Genomic DNA, 19,258 nt, shown 5'->3' with positions numbered 1-19,258 from the left:
GGAGGATTGTATGTAGGTCATGGTGCTGCATGTGTGTGGGTGCTACTGTTGGGTGCCCCTGTATCAGGTTGGAGATAGGCCGTCTACTTGTCTATTCTGGGACTGTGCTGTCCGCTGCATTCCTGCCCTTATATTGGAAACGGGGGAGAAGAGGAGAGGGTTAGGGACAGCTGGACGCTGGCAGAGAGGGAGGGAGAGACATAGTGGTATAGGCAGTCAGGGAGTCATAGTAGGGAAGGTCAGTGGGGGGGTGACGTGGCCCCTGGGGGACACTTGCGCAGTACAGGTGGTGTTACAGAGCAGCTGCCAGCCTATCTCTATGTGCGGCCCCCACCAGGTGGAGTGACCCTTTGAAACCAGTCCCGCAGCAGTATCTGTCACTCTCGCTCACCGTGATATTTTCATTTTAGATGTATGGCCCGACAGCGGGGCCGCGCTAATACAACGCGCCGTCGCCGCCATCACTTACTCAGCCTCTTCTCTCACTGACCAGGCTCCGACTACTCCCCTGAGCTCTCCCTCTCTCTCCCTAGCAAGTGGCTTCTAGTGACGGTCTCTCCATCTGGCGGTGCAAACGTATGAGGGCCAGGCCCGGAAACCTCTGAGAGCTTCACTTCCTGTCACGTCATCATCCCCAGGACAAAAACTCTTGACGATGCTATGACAAAATAACCATTAAAATCCACTTAAAACTGTGATAATCTTCTGTAATGCAGCATTTAAATTAGGCAGATTTAGACAAACCATCCTAATGAAGGCCCCTGTGCATGTCTGATGAAGATGTTTGCCATTTGGTAATTAGCTTAATGCAAGGCGCACTACAGTAATGAAACAAGTTGACCTGTGGTCAGGCTGTAAACTTTATCTTCTGTGGCTGGCTGTATTCCTGTTAATTACCCACCGACTACAGGCAAAGGGAAAAGTGGGATGTATCAAACTGAACGCAGACATTTAGGGTGGATCTAATATTTACAGGACTGTGATGAGAATTTCTGAAGTGGTGTAAAATAAAAGTCCATCAGAGAGCAGACTGTAACTCCAGGACTGAGACTCGGCCCTTAATGGGCTGGAGGCTCGGCCCCCCTCTCTCCGTCGCAAGCCCCTTGTCATGAGGTTAGCGGTGCTGCTGCAGTCCACTGCAGACACCGGCTGGGCTGGCTCCTCTTCCACCAGTGGCCCCTCCTCCCCCCCCTGCATTCGGACGTGAGCAGGACCGGCTGCGTGAGCAGCACCGGCAGCGGCTGACTCAGCGCTATACCCGCGCCTGATTGGTTGATCAGAGAGGGAGACAGGAGTGTAACAGGACCCTTTATCCTCTGCTCAGCCACTTCCTCGCTCCCTTACTCTCTCCTCAAGATAAAACACGTCTGTTGGATAAAAACGCTCCCTGACCTTGCGCGGCTGCTCAGTTCGGGTGCCATACAGAGCGGCTACCATACGTTGCGGTGCTGATCTCTTTCTTTATCGGCCGGCAGCCCTTTCAGGGTTACTGTGGTGTGAGATGATGGTATCTCTAAAGTGTACGTCCATACTGGGAAGCAACTTTGACAGTATCTCCACACACATAAACATGAGGAGGGGGTACCTAGTTGACCTTGTGCCCATATTCCATCCACGCTGAACTATCTTCAGGGCTGATTTGTTTAAAATACCATGACCAGCTTTGATTACAGTTGCTAAATGTTGTTCTTGACGGGATCTTTAATGTCTCTATAGGATATCATTATCAAGTGTGTCCGCAGCGTGCATACTTTGTGATTATTGCAGTGTTTATCTCCCTCCGCTGTTGATTTTACCTCACAATGATTTAATCCTCAAAGCGGTTTTATTCTTTAACCTTTTAATCTAACGGCAACACCCTTAAGACGATCAATACCTATTTAGATGATATATTTAATTAAATCCCCTTCTCTCACACACACTCTGTCGCCACCTTTCTCTGTAAACCACCACAACGCCACAAAACAAAAAAATCAAGGTCTTTATCCTCCATCACTGTAACCTTACTGGACTCTTGGGGACTTTGTCTTTTCTTAGACTGTTAACACATTAATGTAAAGAGGATAGTGACACTTTATTGAGTAATTCCACCAAATATAAATTCACCGGACTGGAACACTGCAGCAAGTAGACCACCTGCCCGCTACATGTGCATGAATTGTTTAACCAGCCTTAACTGCACCTCGGACCTGTCCTCAGTACAGTGACACACCATCAGTAGTTGTAATGAGATAAAAAAAAACATGGCAACGTGCACGGGAAAGATCTGATCTGAGCCGGCACTGCTGCATGTCATTTTAGGTGATAGAAAATGCGGAGATGTAGCTTCTAAAATGAGAAAGAAGCAGCGTTTAAGAATCCGGGGACAGCCAGTAGTGCTAATTATCTGCTCATAAACTCACATAAGGATGTAAAAAAAAAACGCCAGCCGCTAAGTCCTGCACGCAGGGCTGTCACTAAACTTGTTGGCAACACAGAACAAAGGGAGATAAACGGAGACAGCTCGGATAGAAAAGGAATGATGGGAAAAGCTTCAGTTGCTCAAGTGAGAGGAGCTCAGATTAAGAGAAGGAAGGGCACCGCTGAAGCTAAATGAAACAATTTACCATGTGCATGTTCTTTTTATTTTAAAGGAACTCTTTGAATGGCTTCAAAGAAGTGAAGACGTCATCTGCACTTGATCCACATGCAGCGGCTGCCAAACCGCAGTAGAGCCACCTCCTGTCTTCACCTTTCTGCCCCCCCCCACCTACCTATGCAGGCTGACATCATTCTGAGCATGCTGTAATACCCCCCACCACCCCGTTGCATTCTTTTAAGTCCACCCACCTCCCTTAACGAACCACCTCCACTGATGCCAAACTTTGCTATTTTAGCTACGCATTCATTACAGGCTGCAGCAGGGCCACAGAGGTGTGCTTGATATTTGCTCTGTCGAGAAAACAAAAAAAAGGTCCAACACAGTTTAAGTCCGAACGGCGGCCGCTCTACTGGCACGCAGAGAGTGAGAGGCTTCATTACAGCTGCTCTGTTTAGGGGATCGAAAGAGGCCCGAGCTAGTTAGAGCCATCTAGATTAGGATCTGTGGCAGATCAGATTCTCAGCCGCTTGCGTGAAGACGTATGCGTCAGGACGGGTAAGTGTGATTAAAGTGAGTCAACAAAGCTTTTCGGCTTAAAGGCAAAATGAAGTTTACGCTGGATGAAGACAAAGGGGTAAGATGAAGCCTAAACTACAATGAGGGCTCTTTAATGATTTTCTTATCAGCTGTTCAGAGACAAATCATTTGGCTCCAGTTAAACATAAGCACACAAGAAAAGTACGTGTTTGCTTCTCCACTGGTGAAAAGCTCATTGCCTGCACCTTTCCCTGGTTCATGGACGCTAAATGTTTTTATTGAAGAAGCTCTAAAACCATTTCCTGCTCAGTAGGTACACTGACAGATCTTTATACTTTTTCTCTACTGTGATTTTCAAACTTTCCAAGAGAATATTTTTTTAATATTCTTTTTTTTTTCACGTCTCCCCTGTCCCTTCTCCCTACATCCTCCCCTCCTCCTCAAGCGACCTTGTGGCTGAACCTGACTGCCCTGCAGCCTTATTATTCCCATAACAAAACCACAAGAGTCCAGGAGGCTCTCTTCCTCTTTCCCTCCTCTCCCTCTCTCTTTGTCAGTCACTGTCCATCTCTCCCTGCCACAGCCACAGACTGACCACTGGAGACACATGAAAGCGGCTCAGCTCTGACAGAGCCATACTCCACCAACATGATGCAACACAGAAATGTATTGACTTATGTGACCAACACGACTTCCTGGTTAATGCAACCAATCAGAATTTTTTTACCACTGCACAAACAAATACCTTTGCCGAAGTCCATGTTTTGTCTGTTTTGTGGCGTTTCCTCCTCTCCATCTTTGCACTTTCTCCGTACTTTCTCTTTCAAAGGTAACGACATGCAGGAGTGGCGAGGAGTCACTCTCTTCAGATAAGATGTTTGAGGATAGCCCACTGTTGTTTTTAAAGACATAAGGCAATAAAAAAGAAAACTCTAGTCTATAGGACACAATTACCACTCTGGAGAGCTACTTGGTGCCACTGCCGGTACTTTTCAGACCAGGGACGTGATTTGATTCAATCAAGGTGATGTGCTCATGTCGCTGGATGTGACTGGGAAAAATGTTTTCACTTGGCTGGGTGGAATTCTGCCAAAAGGGGACCATAACCACTACAACAGCCTCAGGCCAATACACAGCCCACTCACGCTGCTCACTCAAACCTATAGTTTCTACAGTAGCCCTGCTGCTGATACAGCACTACTGCGGCTGTGTAAAGCCCAGTGTTACAGATGGTAATCCGGCTATCATATACTGTAATAGTCTCTGTGCAACAAAATGGAAGCAATTATCTCAAAGCACACAACGATCGGTGGAACAGATCACAACGCATAACTCTTTATGGGTGTGGGAGATTTACTTTCGCCGACAGACTCTCTCTCTCTCTCTCCCTGTGTAATTCATGTTCATTACGATCCCACACTCTTCCTCTTTGCCCCTCTTTTACTTTGTCTAATGATCATTTGTTCCTGGCCATTTCTTGTTAGACATGCCCCCCCCTCCACCTCGCACACACATTTCTGAGTACTATCGTAGCCTTTACACCAGCGCCGCTTCCAGTCTACCATTCACTCTTTTGTCCTTTACCTCTTCCAACCCTTCTTCTCTGTCTCCTTTTTCCCCCTCTTCAATAACACAGGTTCTAAGCTGTGAGGTGATGACAGAGGAATGTTAACTAACCCTGTTCTGACTCTCCTCTTCTTATAAGTATATATATATATACTTACAGGAGGGGCAGGGGGGCAGGGGGCTTGATCACAGCCCATCCCTGACTCGTTGATCTGTTGTTTGACTGACAGACTCACCAATTGACCGGCTCATTTTTTACCGGCTGACAGGCCACAGCTGCTTTTGTTGCTTTGCTGGCGGCTCCACTCGTGTTCCTCCTCCACCGGCCCTGTATCCCTGCCTGTAGCAGGCTGGTTGAACAACTCCCCGATACTCTGCATGCTGCTCCTAATTACTCTCCTCCTCCAGTAGACTGAGGGGAGACGTGGGCACGAGGCCCCACATTGGCAGGGGACGTGAGAATAAGCAGGTAAATGAGGGAACACACATTCTTGTATGTGCACAGAAATTATAGACAAAAATGCATCACATGAAACTTGAGCTGCAAAAATAAGCTGAGGTAAGGTGCTTTGAGCCAAACGCTAACACCAGCATGCCTACATGCTCACACTGATGTCAGGTCACGACAAATATGTTCACCAGCTTAGTTGCTATCTATTGTTAATTAGCACCAAACGAAGGGAAAATTCAGCTTGAGTCATTACATTAAAAACATTTTAAAAGTCAACTTTCTGGTGATCTAAGAGGAAGTGTCATGGTGCTGCTGCCGGGCTGAAAAGGTAACGCAGCGACTCAAACACCACCTTCGTACATCAATGGGAATTCTGTCATTTTTGTTAACTTTACACTTGTTTTCCTGAAAGCCTTTATTTAGGTCACTATGATTTAAAGTGGTTCAAACAACTGCTAAAGTTACATTTGTGTTTATTTTCTTTGGTTTAAAAAGACGTTTCTTCGCACCAATCAGAATTCAGCAACATTTGAATCACAGAGTTGTCACCTTATGTTGCCATTCAGATCTGATCGATGCACAACCACACAGTCCTGATGAGACGAATAAGCTATATTTTTAGCTTTAAACACTAATTCTAAAAAAGCAAATTTCACACGGAAACACAAACAGATACAACTACATTTTCAGGGCCGGTTTCAGCTCTCGGCTCGTCCTGCTCTGCTTAGCACTGAAAACCCCTCTGTCACCCAGTCTTCATTCACCATTCCTATAACCAGTAATGGAAGTAACAATGTGCCCAGGAATACATTATATTCCAAATTATACCACTGAACCCTACTTTATATTTTGCCTGAGATGCCTCTCTAGGCAATATATCTCTGAAACCCTGCACTGGTGCATGTGCTCGAAGGTGGCGGCCACATAATGAAAGGCTGTGATAGGTACTGTATATTCTACAGCCTGTATGTACTTTGTACTAATTGAAAACAATGGAGTGTTTATTTTGGGGAGCACAGAATATGTGTTGTCATCAGAAGAAACAATTAGAGGAGGAGGCGCCTTTTCTCTCGTTTCTTTGGTCAACTAACAATTACTGTGTCGTAAAATTGTACATGTTATGACCTTATAAACACAGACAGAGTGTAATTACAATATTAGGATGACTGTAAACCCAGGCAGTAATTATGAGGGTGTCAATGTAAGGGGAACCTGCATGGGAAAATGTGCGTGTGTGTGTGTGTGTGTGTGTGTGTGTGTGTGTGTGTGTAATCTCTAGCGAGCGGGGAGTAGTAGTAGCAGTGGGGAGGTAGAGGAGGGGGATGCGGCCCACCACCATCACAGTGCCCTTGTTCCTTTAATTACTTCCCTCTGCTTCACAGCTTCGCTGCATAACAATTATCCTGCATGTTCATTTGGAGGGAGCGGACCCTCTCTCCTCATATCGCACAGCGACGTACAGGCTCCGGTGTCAGCAACATCACTTGATGTACAGAGAATCCTGGTGGGAACCATTAAATTAGACTCGGGCTAATACAACTGTCTTTTATCGCCCCACCCCCACGTCTGTACCATAAACAATAAACAAGTGCAGAAGCTGCCTGTGGCACCGCTCACTCCAGATGTGAAGACTGAACGTTTTGGGCAAAACATTTTTTTTATATGTATGATGCTATAATCAATTACACACTGCTGGAATGTGAGATTCTTTGGCTTTTATCAATTTGTTTGTGGCTTTGGTGTGTGCTCTCTATTTTTTTGTGACCGCACAAGAGACACATACGCACACAAATGTGCGTGCACACACACATAAACACAGGCGGATAGGAAGAGGCTGGGCTTTTTGCAGTCTATTGGAGTCTAATTCAAGCAGATGTCTGTTTAATTGATTGAAACAAATTACCTCAACATTGATCCCTGTCCCGGCGCAGGGACTGATCGGCTTTTTGGAGGCACACTGTGTGTGTCTGTGTGTGTGTGTGTGTGTGTGTGTGTGTGTGTGTGTGTGTGTGTGTGTGTGTGTGTGTGTGTCTACAGCAGGATGATTCGGCTCTGACCCATTCACAGAAAATGGATGACTTAATCACTGAATGATAAACAGTAATTTGGTTTCTGATCATGCCGGATGTTTTCTCAATCGACTCTCAGCTTCTCATTGAGCTGATGCACCATCATTCTCACATTAAAACACTGAGCCAATTAACTAATTGACTTTTAAGGCTGATAATTATGAGAAATTCATTAAGGGTTTCTGAGGCCATTTATTATCAGTGCCTTATCTCTTTTTTTACTTTCATCTGTTGTCATCAGTCTTTTTTCATCGAGAGTAATTTGTTAGCCATGGATTCAGACACATCCACTGCACGGCACTTCTCTAATAAGCTCAGTGTCTACTTTAGCACGCTCCTGTAATGACTGAGTGCATGAGCAGTTTGCCCATGTAAACTGTGAAATTACACATTTACTTTGGCTTCAGCTCATCGCTGATACTACAAATAAAAGCTGCTTCTACAGTGCGGGAAACAAATCAGTGAGCTGCTGCTCTCAGTACAGATACATTATCTCCATGTAATGTGTACATATTAGAAAATAGAACATAAACAGCAGGATAAATCAATACTGTGGCTAGCAGTGCTGGCGTCGATGGTAAATAATGTATTTGTTCTATTGCGACCCACCGATTGTTTGCTTGTCTGTATACGCATTTAATTTACATTACACCAGTACAAGTGACGCAATCTGTGTGTGTATTTTATGTGCGCGCCTATTGTTTGAGGAATGACTTTGGGGGGGGTTCAGATCTACACCCCCCCGAGATTCGCTTTCGAGACATAAACATAGAAGAGGATATAATAGACCGAGTCTGTGTCCTTGTATCAGGGCGAGACGACACATACATTACCACTCCGCCACATCTGTTTCAACTTCCATTACTCTTTACCTCTGCTATATTCTGCAGATTGCTGCCGAGGCACACTTACTATAAACATGATTAAAAGAGAAATGAAAAAAATGAAAAGATCCTGACAATAAAGTCTGACACTTAATATAAAAACAGCTGAACTTTACAATCTCATCCTATCCTTCCTTCCTGCACATACCATCTCCTCCCCCCCCCCCCCCACACACACACACAATACAAGTACGCAGTGTATGTTTTGTGCACAGTAAAGAGAATAAACTCTCCCGTGCAAACTGCAAATCTCTCCTTTCCTTTTCACAAACCGAACACTGTATTGTTTTTGTTTCCTTTACCATTTAAATAACACCCCACTTACAAGTAATCATTAAAACAGTTTTTTCTCCGATTTTTTAACCAACAAATTTTTACTTTTGTACTTTTTTTAATGTGTCCGTCTCTACGGGACTTCACGGTCAGAAACATATACTCTTTGCTGCTCGAAACTGCCCACTTCTCCTTCTATTTCTATTTCTATAATGCCATCCTGAAGTTTCAAACAGTTCTCCTTATCTGTACAGGGCGTCTAATGTGCTATATCCCATACACAACCTGCCAAGAGTACATGCGTTAGGTTTTTTTACATATGTGTTTCGATGTAAGCAACGTGCACAAAATCATGAATTACCTGTCTGATGTGTAATGATGAGATGTCACTGGTACAGGTACATGTGATTAATTATTGATATTGGTGCTATAAGCAGCCACAGCCGTGCATAGTGATCGCATGTTAGGACAGATGCCTTGGCGTCAGCGAAGACTCTCGCCGAATGCAACAAAATTGCAGGGGAATGTTTCCTTTTATTGCAGGTGGAGCGCGATGTGCAAACATATGATTAAGGTTTTATTTATGGCCAAACTGTGGGAGCAGAACTGAGGAGCATCCATAAAATTCTACTGTTTGAGAATTAAATAAATCAGAGGCTCCCTTACACACAGTTTGAGACTTTGACTTGTGAGTTTTATGCACAGGGCCTCTGCTGGGTTTGGAAACAGTGCATCTGAAATCGCTCATGACAGTGAGGTTGATTGACCTTTGTGCTTTATCAGTGCCGGCACACAGAGGTGAATCCAACGCTCACACATACAGCACGTACAGTCAGCTGGACTGTCGATTTTTGCATTAAACTCACACATTCACGTTACAGTCAATGTTCTGCATGACTGATCTATGTGTAACTACTGCTAATCCCTCACTGGGCCCGTGGATTACTAGCTTTGCTTTTGCCCTTGTGCGGACTCCCAGATGGGGGCAGCCAGTCAACCAGCCAGTCAGTCAGCCGTTAAGTCAGTCAGCTTTACCAGTCAGCCTAGGAGAGCAGGCGGAGAGGGTCAGGGAAAGCCCTAAGAAGAAGCTGGAGGTCTCCAAGTGTGTGTGTGTGTGTAAGGATGGATGTCTTGTGCGGTACGAGTCAAAGCGGTGCCGCTGGTTTACTTTTAGTGGGCCCTCCCCCAGTCGTCCGGCTTTGGCTGTCTCAGCACGGTGCCGCAGTCAGCATTGTTGCATATTTAATGTCCTGATGAGAGCTTCCACCTGCTGACACAGGCAAAGTGACAGAACAATACCCACCCACCCACCCACCCCCCGAACATACACACACATATATATACGTTATATATATATATATATATATATATATACACACACATGCGCGTGCACACCAGCGGTGAACACCATCATCAATCCAGCCTCTCTCTCTCTCGCCTCATCTCACACGCTCACTCGGCACGACTCCCTCGGCTCGCGATCCCCACTCCCGTCTGCGCCGCTCATTCGTTTCCCTTTTGTCACCCACTCACTCGCCCCCCCACCCACTCCACCCCTCTAACCCTCCGCACTGTGCCCTTCTATCTTTGAATTCTCCCACAGTACGACGACCTTTCCTTCTGGCTCTTACAAATCACAGCAATAAATCCCTCCAACATAAAAACACACTCACCCACTCACAAACACACACACTATATGCTTTGGGGGTGGGTCGTGGGGGCTTAATGAATATGTCCCCCGCTGAAACGTGCATTTTTCACACCCGGCCTATCTCAGTAGCCTCTTCGTCTGCGGCTGCTTGACATCAGAAGCGTCTCTCATATCGATGGTTCATTAGATTTGGAGCAAAACTGGCTGTGTATTATTGTAATGTGAAACAATTCTGCTTGGCACAAAGCACTTCTCCTTGTTCATGGTCCCCAGTCAACTATTTTTTTTTCTCATACTGTAAGATTGGCAGGAAATATTAACCAGCTGCAGGTCCCTGTCAGCCCAGCAGCTGACACACAGTCAACACACCCTGGGGTGTACACCAAATTACCGCACTGAAACTGGCCCAAATAACACCTAAACAGGGACAGGTAATCCCTAACTAGGTCACATACAGTATTTATATACAAAGTAGGCCAAAATACATACGCTAAAACCTGACACGGTTGTTATACCTGCTCCCAAACCACACCTGGATTAGTCATTGTTCCAGTACATGTGCACTTACCATACGTACCTAATCAGAGCTAAAGAATTAGCATGCCTGAGTCTGGAAGAAAACAAAGAGATACCCCTGCTTTCTGCTGGCTCAGCAGGCTGCGACAGATCCCACGCAGCCTGACATTGTGGGTTTGACTCAGACCCGTCGTCATAAGTCATTTTCTTATTCTTGCTTCCCATTTCTTCCTGTCACTTTCCCCTTCCCTTAGCCGTCTAGCAAATGCCATAAGATGTAAACTTCCAGACACCGCTGAGGATTTTGTAAGTATTGGGTTGTCCACACACAATCACATAATAAGTGACACGAATGGCTTTAGACAGATTAGTAAACAAGATTTGTAAACAAGTGGGAAGATTTTTTGTGAATAAAAACTAAAGTGACATAAGTCGGGTGAAGTCCACCTGCAGCGATTCTGACCTGACCCTTTGCCGCCTGTCTTCCCCACTCTCTCTTCCCCTTTCACGCTTAAACTCGCTCCCATTGATAAAGATTTAATAACCCTCAAACAAAAAATTGCACTGTTAAATATAACGTTGGCCTCAGGTGCAGACAGTGTGCAGACAGTGTGACCACAGCAAGGCGTCTAAGTCGAGTAATCTATTGGAGTCCTGCAGCCAGTCTCCGCTTCTTCCTCTTTCTGACCATGCTCTCGGATCATGCTATCCATTAGCAAGCATTTAATCACTGCACCATTTACTGGAAACTGCTGTCTGTCTGTGGCCTGCGTGTGTGTGTGTTCGTGTAGTGTGTGTATTACTGTAGCATTATCAGATTCACACCACCCAATCCAAAGGCCTGATGAACGCTAAAAGTATTAAAAAGAAAGCGGAAGGTGTTCTTGAGAGCGTTGTGGAAAATATTTCCGCTTTTCCGCAAATGAACTCAAAAGAACAGAGTGAAAGCGATATCCAAAAATCTATTGCGGCCGAGTGGAAACTGCTGACTGGAGACTTGCCGCTGCATCTACAGTTTTTCTACAGTGTGCATCTCTCTGCAGCACCGAGCTGACTGGTCTTAACCGGGCCACGCCAGGGCAGGAAATGTGCGTGAACACACACACACACACATGGCACACGTGCATTAGCTTTGCATATAGAATACCTGGGACACAACATACACACATCTTCTCCAATGAGTTTCCACATGATTCGATTCCGCTTGCAGTCTCAGTTAAGTTAACTTTCACTCGGATGCGGCGCTGTAAATTTTCCCAACCTGGGATACATACTTCTTTACATTCCATAGTTGCTCTTGTTCATATGGGCATATAAAGAAGTATGTCCCCCAAGCCGGCCACTGTCCTTGGTGGCGCATCAGGGCCCCCACCTTTTCCACCTCCCCCCACAAAAAAAATACACCCAACACTCAATGGAGAGGAAAAAATGTTGAATCAGGATCCACACTGACTGAATGAACATAACTGCTTCGGTCAGAAGATTAACTTCACACAGATATGTAAATGTAAAAACTTAGGAATAAAAAAAAAGTGAATACAAATACACGCTGAAAGGCCTGTTATTACACTTATAACAACTTTTCTCGCTGCTTTAAAGATGAGCTTCCCATCATTAAGAAAACTGGAGTTTTGACAAATTCAAGCGCAGAGGTCACGCCGATTCATTTACCCTCTGCTACCACCTTGTCACTAAGAAGAAGCCCCACTATTAAAAGTCAGATTTCACTCATTACATTAATTTGCCCATCTTTCCCCAGCCTGAAAGAACAGATTTTTAAAAAAGCTGCAGTACTACAGTGTGACTCCACTGTCTGGTGACCACGTGCCCGCCCTTCCATGACATACTGTACATCATGGAGCAGCTTCTCACAGACACATGCAGACGCCCGGCACGCGGTTCACCTTGAGTGTCAAGCTCAGAGGCGCAGCTGCGGCGGTGGAGTGAGCGTGGGGAGGGCGTTAGGTGGGGGTGGCAGGGTGATGGGGATGAAGGGAAACAAGGGAGATGTTGCACTTACCTACACGGGCAGATGTTGGCTTCGAGACCCCCCTCCCCTCATCTTTCTCCCTAACTCTCCCTCCTCCTCCTCCTCCTCACCCTCCTCCCCTGCTTGAGCTGGGCCGATGCACCAAAGAGTGAAGCAATAAAGAAGAAAAAGGAGAGAAGAAGTGCTTCGCTCTCTCTTCTCTCAGTCTGTGTCCCAGGTGCTGCCTCTGCAGTCTCTCTCTCTCTCTCTCTCTCTCTCTCTCTCTCTCTCTCTCTCTCTCTCTCTCTCTCTCTCTCTCTCTGTGTGTTTGGCCACTATCTAGCTCTTTAACATCCTCACTCTGATTCTCTCTCTCTCTCTCTCTCTCTCTCTCTCTCTCTCTCTCTCCCTCTCTCTCCACTCCTTATTCTTTCCGTCTTCCACACACTGAAAACTTTTAGTCCGGCACACTGCCACTGGTCCCACTGGTACTCCGCTACTGACAGCAATTTCTCTTTTTTCTTTTCTCTCTCTCTCTGTGCCTTTCATCTCTTGCCCTCTCTTTCTCACACACTCTGTACCATGCAGTCTGTAGGCGACCACACTATGCGGTCTCCTCTTGACTGCCCACTCCCCTCTTTATAGCATGTGCTCTTATTGTCTCTCTCTCTCTCTCTTTCTCTCCTGCTCGCACACTCCACACCAGTCTCTCACCCCCACTTCTCCCTCCATCACACTACAGTGACGTTACAGCTCCATGCTGAGCAGACGGTGGTGATGATGAGGTCGGCGTGGCACGAGGACAGGTGTGAGGGGGAAAGCAGAGCAGACTAAAGGAATGTGCATGGATGTGTGTGTGTGTGTGTGTGTGACACACAGCGTGCACTTCTGTCAGTCTGTAAATGTATGTCAGCGTTCTTAGCATGTGTGCTTGAGTATGTGTGTGTATGTGTGTGTTTGTATGTGTCTTCAATTGCCCTTGTTGCTTGAGTGAACCCCATCCATCTGAGACCCCACTGCCCCCTCCCATTAGCCTCAGTCCCTGATCCACGAGCAACGGCACCCCCCTAATACACACACACAAACACACACACACGCACACACACGCACACACGCACACTGACACACACCTCCTCGCCCTCCTCTGCTGTCTCCACTCCTCCCCCCACCCTGTCCTCTCAGGGATCAATACCAATTTATAGGCAAATGCACAAAGGCTGAGTTGTGCTTTTAATGAATTGAACCATTGCTAACGTCAGGCATCTAATGAAGGCTCTGAGGGAGGCGTTAAGGAAACCTATGGTGGAAGCAGCAGGAAGCATATAAGGGTTATTGGGAGTGTGCGTCTCTCTTTGTGCACGCTGCATGTGTGTGTGTGTTTGAATAGAGTGACCAGCTGTTACCGTGACACAATTTTCCAACTGGGCTTCCCCTTCAAATATCTGGTGCTACTATTATGAGGCTATTATCAGTTTTGATAAATAAACAGAGATTCTGAACTTTAGAGGGTAAAAACGAAAGGGGGACACACACTCAGTTGACACCCCAGCATGCACTGCTCCTGGAAGCACTGCCAAACTGCAATATCAGTCTTTTTCTACTCAGTCTTTTTGTCTTTGGCTGACAACATTTCACCTTGAACGACTCGTGCATCTGATCAAATCTCCATGAAAGCTCATGCTGAGACTGGACTGTTGACACAGCACAATCATCTCTACATAACTATTATTAACAGTCTATTTTCTTCTTATATTCAGTGGACAGAGACACGTGTTTCTATATTTTTTTCCACTTGTATTTGCACAAATCCACTTAAGTCCGCTGCACAGGTACTGCATGTGGCTGTTCCCCGCTATATGAATTGACTCTTGTTTTCTGAGTGTATCAACTGTATCCACTAAACCAATGTGAATATGTCATCCGCTGTAGGCCCCTCAAATAGCCCCTTTGTGTGTTCCTACCACTGTGTAACCAGTGCCATGGGGGCTGCGCACATCAGCTCTGCCCGCCCAGTAATTAAACTAAAAGTCTCTTCCATAAATCACACTCGTCTTCTCCTCTCTCTCTCTCAATCCTCCCTTCTTTTCTCTCCCAGAGACGGAACGAAGGTTTTCGTAAATCACCGGCGGGGGCTGGTGAACGAGGAGGGGTTTGCACGTGTGCACACGTGCCAGCACACGGACACATTCCAGCCCGGCAGTAGACACATTACCAAAGACTTAAGTTGTCAGTCCACTCTGGCCTCTGTGCCACCATCCTCACAATATTGCAGGCAGGAATTCAAACTCTCCAGAGGGAAATAGACAACTGCTGTAGACTGCAAGGTAAGGACAGTATGTAATATGCACCCGCACTGCACGGCTATACACAGCCTCACAGGAAATGGATGGAATTTGCCAAACGTCTGGCAAGATTTTTGTAATCCCTACAAAAGAGTGTAATAATGAAAAGGCATAAACCACTTAGAAACAGAAAACTGTGTCCACCTTGTTCTTTTCTGCTCACTCTCAACATTTGTATTCTCTACAGTTAAACTAACACCGTTTCACACCCACTGGTTAGACAGACAGATACCCTTCAAACAGCTGCGTGTCTACTATAACTGCTACAACCATGCCTGCTGTGTCCTATAGAGCAGGGTTGGGACACCCAACACCTCGCCACCTTCAGCAATTCACCATGAAGCCTGTCAGTGCTCCGGATGCTTGAACAGACAGCTGACCACCGCTGATCTCCCTGGTATCTGCTAACTGGGTAAAATTAGCCTGGACAGCAAGAGAGAGGGGGGGAGGGGGGAGGGCAACAGAGACAGAGGGATGGGAGCATATGCACGACACTTTTAGAACCTCGCTTCCACTTTAAACCTCTCCCTCTCTGGAGAGTGACACATGTGTCCTGTCTATAGATAGAGCTGAGGCCCCAGTGGGACGGCTCCATGGACGCTGAGCTTAACACGGGGGGCACATTAAGAACATGCTCATGTAGCGTTTTTACTGATAAACCTCACCTGTCCTGCATTCAAATATAGCACACGGAGCAGGACTGCACTGGTTCAACACCATGTGCTCCCACACCACGATCTGCTGTGGCCACACGAAAAGATTTCACATTGTGAGATATATGTATATATATATTTATATAAATGCTGCTGAAACTGCAATAAAATGTTCACAAAGACAGATTCACGAAAAAAATCAAACTGCTTCTAAAAACGTTTTTTTAATGAAAGCATATTTGGAAAAAACGAGAATATGGATTGCCTCAACTATCTGTGTCATGTATGTTTATATGCTCTTTATTTACAAATAAATTCAGCCTGCACATATGAGCTAACAACTTAACTTTTCTCCCTTTATTCGACAACTTGCAGTACTTCCACTGTGCAAATTCATTCTTTGCACAGAGAGAGGATGCATAGGTTCCTGTAAGCTAACATTTGTATTAAAAAATATTTTATTTCGATGAATATAAATATGGTTAAACTAGCCGCCTAGAAATCCCTCCAAAGAAACACCTCAGAGTAACCCCGTAACCTTTTAACCTCATGTGAATGTGTGGAGATGGCTCTCTGTCAATGTGGGGATCACAGGCTGCCGTGGCAATGTAATCTATGCTAAAACATTTCTACCAAGGAGTGGGGTATAAAAAATAAAAAAACTGAAAATGCTCATCAGCTCCCAAGCTCATAATCTTTCCAAAAGAGTAGCTAAGAAAAAAATCTGTACAGTGTGTGAAGATGAGCAGACAAAGCACAGTCTTACATACACAAACACGTTGACAAATATGCAGTGAGTAAACACACTGTCTAAAAAATATATTTTACAAGCATCTAAACAAGCACATAGACACTTTCACACCTACCGTAGTAAAGGTGATCCAGCGAGGGATGGTGGCCCATGCTGAGTGAAGCGGTCGCTGCAGGCAGGCTCTCTCTTCCCTCGGAGCTGAATCAGCGATGGAGAGTTTAAGGATGCGGAGAGGAAAAGAGGAGGAGGAGGAGAGGAGGAGGAGCAGTGAAAAGAGAGGAGAGGAGAGAAAAGAAGAGGGCCACGGGACTTGCAATGTCTTTTTCTCTCTCTGTGTTGCTGGATGGGGTGGAAAAGGAAGAGGGGGGAAATATAAGACCCAGTGCAGGTAGAAAAGAGAGCAAAAATAGTGGGAAAAATAGAGGTTTGTTTGAGAGGATTCGATTTGAAATGATGACTGGGCAATGAGATGCGCCAGCCAGCAGCTGCCCATCCCTCCAAACTACACCAGGCCATGTAAAGTTAGAAAGAAGACAGCTGATCGGACTGCCAGAGAAGGAGATGGAGCGAGATAGTGAGTGCTGACAGAGCTGAAGGACAAATCAGGAAGAGGGATGCAGGGAGGGAGGGGGCTGGGAGAATGAAAGAGTGAGTAAGAGATGTATGGAGGCATGAGAGGGAAGGGAAGGGTGATGGATGCAAGAAAAGAAAAAAAAACTGGATAAAGCATGGTGGGAGGTAAAGATAAAGATTTGAGGTACTAAGTTTAGATTGCTAAAAGGTGGGGGAAGCAGGAAATTATAGAAAAATCTAAAAAGTGGTAGGTAACAACAAGCTGTATTGATAGAATTGGGAGCTTTTGAAAGAAATCGCAATTATCTCTTACTCGTTCAAGTCTTTCTCGTCCTTTTGCCCCCATATTCCACTTTCTCGATTTCTTGTCCAGGAGTCGGTGAGAACGCTTCCTCCAAAGGGAAGACTTCAAAACATTGCAATTAGACATCAAACTGTTGGCACCAAAAAAAAAATTAAAAGGTTTTAAAACAAAAGGTCAACTGACACCGCTCGCAAGGCAGCGTTTGGACATTAATGTTAGTTTTTTCGGTTTGAGTGTAATAGAAAAAAAAGACTAAAAGTAAGTTGAAATGAGAGAACTGCAACTGGGGGGAACAGGGGAGAGGTTCAGCGGGATCAGAGGAAGCCCCCACCATCCCAGGGTTTTTATACCAAGGTAAGAACCAGAGCCATGCACCCTTCCACCAGCCCGCCTGCGTTGCCATGCTCCACGACCTTATTTAGTGAAGCGTGGCAAAAAATAGCCTCTCGAGTGCTGCTGGGGGTGTCCGGGTTAAAGTGGGTGGGTGGGAGAGTGGGAGGAGCAGGGCGGGGAAGACTGGGAGGTGAGGCAGAGGGGTGTCAAAGAAGGCTGCTGGTGATGATGCAGTCACTTTCAATCATTCTCTCTGTTTGATTACTCTGGTCTGAGCTCGATTTACCCTTCTTTAGCACGTATCTTTTTATTTCTGTAGTCGACTCTTGGTGTGTCACGTTACTTTGCTATACCCTCCTCTGCTCATGATACTCAGGCTGCTCCTCTTACAGTCTGTCTGCACCATTTACATTTAGCCTACTCATTTGGCTGATGCATTTATACAAAGTGACTTAGAACCATAGACTGTATATAAAAAAGCTTACCACTGAGGGACAACACTGAGACTTTGATGTTAGTACTATGTGCTGAATCTGTTGCAGATTCGAGAGGCTCTTGAGGATAGCCCCTGCTCTGATAGCACTTGGTAGCTTCTTCCACCATTGAAAAACCACCAATGCGATTTGTCTGAACTGCCTTGTGTGCAGGGATGGCAATACCAGATAACATTCCTTGTGAGAAGGAGCACAAGCCTGCATGACTGAGTTCAAGTAGGTGTGTACATACCCAGAAGTCACTCTGTAGGCAAATATTAGAGATATGGATTTGAAGAGAGAGGTAGCCAGTGGAGGTTAATGGGCAGTGAAGTGACATGTGCCTTTAGACTGATCAATGACTAGATGCCACCAGATCTATCTTTAGCCACCATGCTTTGACTGGGCTCGGCTTCTTAACAGTCCTAGATTACTTTTGATGCATGTTTTGAGATTATAAAACAAACTGGAAATCATTCTGCCCCAGCATTTTTTTTTAATTCCTCTAAAGCTGAATGTTAAATCCTCTATACAGCCCAGTTTTGGACCAATTGGACCCTGAACAAGGAAGGTGTAGAATTGTGCAATAAATGCCTAAACATATTTGGATCTTATCCCCCTTATTTCCTATTGGTTAATTTGCAGCTCCAAATTGCATCCAAATTATTAGTTGTCTTACTGCACTTAACCCTGATTCGGTTCATTGCACCCTCATTAGTTCTTTATTGTTCTGTAAGGTTCTATATTAAATATAATGTAAAATCACTGCACTGCCCTTTCTTAACATAAATGCTCGGGATGGGAGGCTTGCTTGGCTTATGTGGTGATGCTGGTTGCAACTTTCTTTCCAAAACAGTGAATAACACATGTGTATTATAATTTTAAGACTGATGCTTCTTTGATACGCTCCAGAGCTGCTAATCTTGTCATTAGTAAGTCCTCCTCAAATACTTTCTTTTCTTTTTATTGTTTGTGTGCTGGATGTTGTGTGCAGAGCTTTGTATAAACAGTGTATGGTGCAGAGCACTTTGTGTTCATCATACCTGGTTTATCTGCAATGAAGAGTTTATAATCAATGTTTTTCATAAAATGAAACTGAGTTTGATTTAAAACTGTTCACATGTGTGGTTTATATATCAAATTTGAATGATTTATTCAGGAACTGAATGTTATTTTTTCATACATTGAATGTCGGCTATTTTAGAGGTCTGTTTAGCAAGAGACACAATCTTCAGACCAAGGTTCACAACTTTTCAAATAAACACTGTACTGCACTGTAATTCAGCTCAATATAAAGCAGTGCAGTGACAACAAAATAAACACTGTGATTTT

At 45.2% G+C, this 19,258-nt stretch overlaps 1 long non-coding RNA gene across 1 annotated transcript in view; it reads right to left on the bottom strand.

Annotated features, from left to right (window-relative positions):
• LOC117764808 overlaps window positions 1–17,472 on the bottom strand; it is a 20,069-nt gene extending 2,597 nt beyond the window's left edge. The window contains exons 1-2 of the long non-coding RNA XR_004614448.1: window positions 17,130–17,472; window positions 16,359–16,582 (exon numbers count right to left, since the gene is read on the bottom strand). This is a non-coding gene — a long non-coding RNA (uncharacterized LOC117764808). The remainder of the gene's footprint in view (window positions 1–16,358; window positions 16,583–17,129) is intronic.
• Window positions 17,473–19,258: the final 1,786 nt, after the last annotated feature.

This window comes from Hippoglossus hippoglossus, chromosome 7 (assembly GCF_009819705.1).
Source record: "Hippoglossus hippoglossus isolate fHipHip1 chromosome 7, fHipHip1.pri, whole genome shotgun sequence".
NCBI classification, from domain to species: domain Eukaryota; kingdom Metazoa; phylum Chordata; class Actinopteri; order Pleuronectiformes; family Pleuronectidae; genus Hippoglossus; species Hippoglossus hippoglossus.
Note: the sequence above shows the minus strand (reverse complement) of the source record. Positions and strands in the feature narration are given on the sequence as shown.